Genomic DNA, 6,997 nt, shown 5'->3' on the forward strand with positions numbered 1-6,997 from the left:
TGAGAGAGGTACACCCAAGGCTGCGTAATGACGGTGAGTATGAGCGGGTGCATGTATACACCCCTCTTACCAAGTTAGAGATATTAGAAATGAAAAAGATGGTCCCACCACACGAAAAAGACCCTGCAGGATTCCATAAAGAAATAAGGGAAATTCTGAGTCTAGGGAATTATACTTTTAAGGATATAAAGATACTGAAGGTTCTCCTTCCTGAGGGGATATACGAAAAGTTGATGGAAAAAGATTGCAACTTAGATGGGGAGCAGTTATAAATTGGACGGCGCTAAGAAATGAGGAACAGTCCCGCAAACCAGGGGATGGGTTGGGAGAATTAATACGTGCATTCCCCGATGCCCTTATGCAAGTATTACCTAAATTGCTAACAACAAAGAAAGAGGATTGGGACGCGATATCAGCGTGTAAACAAAAGTTAGATGAAGAAATAGGAGATTATTTTGTAAGATTACAGAAATGTTTCGCCATTAATAGCGGCCTCTCCTCAGGCAATGATGGTTACCAACGTCTCTTCGTAGCAAAATTGGTAGAAAATGCCCTTCCCCCAATAAAGAACAGACTTCAGAAAGTTGAGAGTACTTGGCAAACAAATAATTCCCAACAGATGCTACAAATGCTACAGTATCACCACAATAGAATTAAGGAGGAAGAGGAACAAGATAAAAGGCGCGTGAAGGACACCAAAATGAAAGCCTTGGTAGCCCAGACAACAACTGTATCACATGCGGGGAAAAATAGCAAATCCACTGAAAAAGGGTCATGTAATTATTGCAAAAAACCTGGCCACTTTGTCAGGGAGTGTCCCGTATTAAAACACAATATAGCAACAGGAAAAACACAAGCCCGTCCTTATGCCCCACGAGGCCAGACCCCCCCTACTAACGCCCCCGCACAAACTCAAATGTACCAGCGCAATGATGAAATGTACCCCGAATATCCTGAATACTCGTGAAAGGGCCTAGAGAGAGAAAAAGACTTGCCCCTGCTTTCTGTCACGGTGGACCAACGTGGCCCCTATGTACAAGCACACATTCTGGGGCAAGACAGAAAATTCCTCCTTGACACAGGGGCCAGTAGGACAACAATAAACCATGATGAGGTCCCAGGGATACCTCTCTCCGGCTCACATAGTATTTCCTTGGGTTTTTCGGGAAAAACAGTAATAAATAAGGTCTCACAAAATATTTCCATAGGAGTAGGTCCCCTAACACGTACTACAGATCTAGTGTTAACAAAGACCTGCCCCGAAAATCTGTTAGGCATTAAGACACTGAAAGAACTGGGTGTCGTGATATGTTGCTCCCCAGAAGGTGTCAGGTTATACCTGCGAGATTTCAAGGGCCATTTCCTGGAAAAGGAACTGGATGCCAGACTTAAAGTCATTCCGCCATCGTTGTGGGCAACTAGCCCCACAGACGTAGGCTGTATGGACATCACACCTCACAAAATTACACTAAAGGAAGGTGTGGTTTTGCCACGAATCAGACAGTATAAAATACCACCTCAGGCTGAGCGAGCATTACTGCAAATAATAAATGACTTGATTGAACACAAGGTAGTAATAGAGACAGATTCCAATACTTGCAACTCGCCTGTTCTTCCAGTTCTTAAACGAATAGACCCAACTGCCGAACCTGTATATCGTTTGGTAGTGGACCTGCGAGAATTAAACAAATGTGTTGTGCCACAATACCCTGTGGTACCTGACATAACATCACTTTTGACAGCAATAGACCCCAAAGCTGTTTTTTTCACTGTCATAGATCTTAAAAATGCTTTCTTCAGTATTCCCATTCACGAGGATAGCCAATATCTTTTTGGATTCTCGTTAAATGGGCGGAGCTTCAGATTTACGAGAGCTCCACAGGGCTTTACAGAAAGTCCCAGTATCTATAGTCAAGCCCTGAAGAGGCAGCTGGATAGCATCCAGATGCCTGAAAATACCACGCTCATCCAATATGTTGACGACATCCTGGTTACAGGCCAGTCAGAAACAGAGTGCGAGAAAGCCTCCCTCCAGGTTTTACTGTTTCTTGCAGACAAGGGACACAAAGTATCTCCCTCTAAATTACAGTTCTGTGCACAGCATGTGGCCTACCTTGGGCACTTGCTGTCCAAGAATGGTAGACAACTTACACAGGAACGAATACAGTTAATTGCCACTATTCCACGTCCAACAACACAGAAAGAAGTACGTGCCTTCATTGGCTTAACATGATATTGTAGGCAGTGGATTCCTCAGTCTGCTCATTTGGCCAAACCTTTGATACAACTGACCACTTTGGAGGCCGGTTTATCGGCATCTTTGCCATGGACAACTGAGCATACAGAGGCCTTTGAGCAACTAAAGCGAGCACTGTGCCAGGCCCCAGTCCTGGCCACTCCAAATTACACCAAATCCTTCACACTATTTGTAACAGAACGAGGTGGTACAGCACTGTCAGTGCTCACACAGGACCAAGCAGGAAGGAATAGGCCCTGTGCCTACTTTTCAAGTACATTAGACCCAGTAGCACAGGCCCTGCCTGCCTGCCTGAAATCTGTAGCTGCTACAGCTTTAGCCATCAGACAAAGTGATGCCATTGTCCTAGGACACCCCCTGACAGTACTTGTACCACACGAAGTGGAACTCCTACTCAACAGAACACAAACACAGCATCTTACAGTAGCCCGATTAACGGGATATGAGCTGACATTATTCCAGCCACACATAGAGATAAGGAGGTGTAACACATTAAATCCTGCTACCTTGCTACCTAATGCGACAAATGATGAAGATGCACACGACTGTATTAGAATGATAGAGATTGTCACCAAACCCAGACAGGACTTGACTGATGTCCCGCTATCAGATGTTGATGTTACTCTCTTTGTGGATGGGTCATGCATGCGGACTAGTGCAGGAGAGTTAACGGCAGCTTATGCCATAACCACTGATAGCAGAGTCATAGAAACAAACAGAATAGACACCCTTTCAGCCCAAGCTGCAGAATTAATAGCCCTCACACAGGCTTGTAGGTGGGCGGAAAATTTGAAAGTAAACATTTACACGGATTCGCAGTATGCCTTTGGGGTCGTTCACAATTTTGGGACTCTATGGCAAGAAAGAGGTTTTCTGACCTCCCATGGAGCAAAGATACAACATGGACCTTTAATACAGGACCTGTTGGATGCCATACACCTACCAGCGGCAGTAGCAATATTGAAATGCAAAGCCCACACCAAAGTTACAGATGATGTTTCCAAAGGAAATGATCTTGCAGATCAAACTGCCAAACACACGGCCCAGACAGCAGCCATTTCCCACACAATTCAACAGAATACAGTTCTGGTAGCAAGAGACCCCTCCAAAGATGTCATAGACATACAGGCCCACGCCACCCCAGAGGAAAAGAAAAAATGGACTGAAGCGGGAGGGACAGAGACTGAACAGGGGTGGGTAACAAGAGACAAAAGAGTGTGGTTCCTACCTCATTCAATGGTGCCCATAATCATAGAAACTACACATAGCCCAGCACACCTCGGTGAGAAAGGAATGTTAGACAGCTTACGACCATTATGGCACAACAAAAACTTGCGAGCTGCTGCAAAACACAAAGTCAGAACCTGTATGATATGTTGTCAGTTCAACCCAGGGAAAGGGGTGTCTGTAGAACAAGGTGGATTTCACCCTCCTGAACATGCTTTTGAGGTCCTACAAATGGATCACATACAAATGGATAGATGTAGGGGACAGAAATACGTGCTAGTGGTTGTATGTGCCTTGACTAGGTGGACAGAAGCCTATGCCGTACCAGACTACACAGCAGAGACAACAGCGAAACAGCTGGTCAGGGAATTTTTCCCCAGGTATGGGTTGCCCCGAATAATTTACTCTGACAATGGACAGCCTTTTTCTTCTAAATTGATGGAACAAGTGTCCCTATTGCTAGGATATACTTGGAAGTTCCATTGTGTCAGGCACCCACAAGCAGCAGGTTTAGTCGAAAGACACAATCAGACACTGAAGACAAAAATAGCCAAAATATGTGCGGAAAAGGGTGTAGATTGGGTCACAGCCATGCCGGTAGCCCTTTTCTACATGAGAATGGTAGCACATTCAAGGACCGGTCTATCTCCTTATGAGGGTTTCTATGGCAGACCTCCTAACATGTGGGGCACACCTAGACCTAAGTCTATCACGGATACTGACAGTAATATGTTGATAGATTATCTTGCCGCCATGATGTCTGCACTACGCTCTTGTCGTTCACAGGTGGCGGCTGCCTTTCCAGATCACACCAATCCCGAAGAGCATGCGATAAAGCCAGGGGACTGGATCTTGGTCCGAAATTTTTATAGGACATCGCCTTTGGAGCCCAGGTGGAAGCAGCCCAAATTGGTCCTCCTTACTACGCGGACAGCAGTAAAGGTTGAAGGAAGGAAAGGATGGCTTCATGCCAGCCATTGTAAAAAGTACTTTGGGGATCCTGAGAACATTGTTCAAAAGAAAGATAACACAAACTATTCACACCCTCTCTTGGATCCGACCCCCCAACAAACTTACAGTTCTAAATTATGGTCTGCCAAAGTAGCTCAAGTTTGATCAATTAAGTCCAGATTGGTACAGACTAACTGGTGAAGCGGTCAGACAATGACTACTGCGGTAGGACAGACTGCCTGGGGGCCGACTAAAAAGACAATAATGAAAAATAAGTACTGCAAAATGTTACGTAGCAGATGTATAATGACTTTGATAGTTTTGTTTTTGATATGTGCTATATTGACATGTGTGGGGTGGATATTACATGTTGCTTTTCCTTCCAAGACACCATCACCACACCAACAAGGACATGTCAATACAACTACAGAACACACGTACCTCACTTTACCCTCCCATGAGCAGAGTCACAGGCTGGCCTTACAGAATAATACCTTTATACAGATGTTACATCATACACATCAGGTCAGCAACACCACAAAGTGTTGGGTCTGTGGTCGCCTTCCGGCACACCAGAGTAAAGGCGGAATGCCTATCTCTCCCCTAGCCTTGTCCTATAATGGGTCATGTCAGGCTTGGGATGCCCTAATGGTGGTCAGGGACGCCTTCCTGGTTTGCCCTGAGGAAAATAATTCTTGTAAAAATGGATGGCCATGGGGAAATTTGAATGCTGTCATCAACAAGGCCTGTTACCCAGATGAAGAGGGGGAACCCCAAGCTAGAGGTTCTGCTTTAGAGAGTGAAGAATATCGGACAGGCAATGAAACAGTAGCATTCCAGATATTGAACAACAGGCCCAAAAATAATAATGGTCCTCCCTCTATATTGGTAACACCTACTAAAGGCCATCTGTGTATCAGAAAGAATGGATCCCTGAAATTAGGACACAGTGACTGCTCCACGATACTAGATTTTGTGGATTGGGATAAGTCTTCATTTGTAGCGTCCCGCCACACTTATTTTGTATGTGGCTCCACAGCCGACTTTCGGTTACCTCAAGGGTGGGGTGGCACATGCTACATAGCATTTCTCCTCCCACCAGTTTTCATAGTGCCCCCTTCATATCATAAGGACCTCCAGCTATATCAGCACAAGCCAAGAAAAAGAGCAATTGATACCTCAGGGGTTGATCAGACTGAAACTGCCTGGGAACAATATACTGATTTTAATAGGGGATTCTTCTTTTTCATAGGCCCTGTACAAAATAGTAAATTAATACGTAGGCTTACCAGGACTCTGGAGGCTGTCATCAATCAGACCATATCTGCCCTTGGAAACTTGACTGAGGAGCAGACAGCCATAAGGACGGTAATTTGCAAAATCGCCTTGTTCTTGACGTCATACTGGCTGACCGAGGTGGTGCATGCAGATTGATAGGTTCTTCCTGCTGTGTATATATACCTGATAACTCGCCGTCAGTTTATGCGGCAATTTCAAAATTGCACAAAATGGCTTCGGACCTACACCAAGAGCCTGGCTCATGGACACTAATGGGATGGTTGTGGGGCATATTGTCAGCATGGGGCTGGAAGGTACTTTCTGGACTAGGTCTCGTGTTGATGGTGATATTGTCCTGCTGTCTCTGTGTCCAGTGTGGCCCCGCCCTATGCGGTCTCTGTGCTACATGCCTGGTCCCGAAGCCAGTTAACAGAGCAAGAGAAAATGAGAAAATTATGTTGCAGGCCCATGTGGATGGCCTCATGGCTATGGATGTAATCTGAAAGAAAGGGATAAGTTTAGCTTGGGGACAAGGAGGGAATGAGGAAATCAAAATTAAAAGACCGCTCCCGGCTCTGTCCCCTCACAAACTTCCCTTTCTCATTGTGCTCTAAAACAATTTTAGAGACAGCATCCATTTTAGAATTCACTTCAGCTTGCCCAGGGTCAGCCAGTCCACGTATCCCTTCAAACTGCAGCTGGTTTTCAGACAGTAACCTTTACGCATTTTTGTGGTTAAGCCGATTCTAAAAAAATGGGCCCACCATCTTCCTCTTTTCTAAGAAAAGCAAGTTTATCTCGTATCTCTTCAAGGCCGGCTGGCCAAGGGCCCACTGGGGCCTCGCAGAATGTCACGTAACTCAGTTCTCTCCAAGGTTGTCTGTTCATGACTCGCTCACCACATCCTTATCTTTCAGTCACACAAGCCCCCTCTCCCTCTGACAGCATCCACCCGAGTTGCTTTCTTGAAAAATGTGCTGATCTGTGTGTTTTTGCATATACGTCTTGGGCAATACTAACTTGTAACGTTTTGTTTTTTTCCTTTGACGCAACCACGAGTGCCCCTCCCCATGAGTTGAAAGTGTACTGTGATATGTATAAAAACTGTACTCTGTGAATAAAGCCTCAGACCACTCCTGATCCTTTCATGGTGATGGTGTTTGTTCTCCATTAACCCGGGTTACTGAATAAAGGCCCATTTTAACTCTCACACCACGGACTCCTCAGTTCATTATTTCATTTATATTGATAATTTATAGAAATTCAGATCTGGTAATTAATTAA

The sequence above is a fragment of the Triturus cristatus genome, chromosome 7 (genome assembly GCF_964204655.1).
Source record: "Triturus cristatus chromosome 7, aTriCri1.1, whole genome shotgun sequence".
Taxonomy (NCBI): domain Eukaryota; kingdom Metazoa; phylum Chordata; class Amphibia; order Caudata; family Salamandridae; genus Triturus; species Triturus cristatus.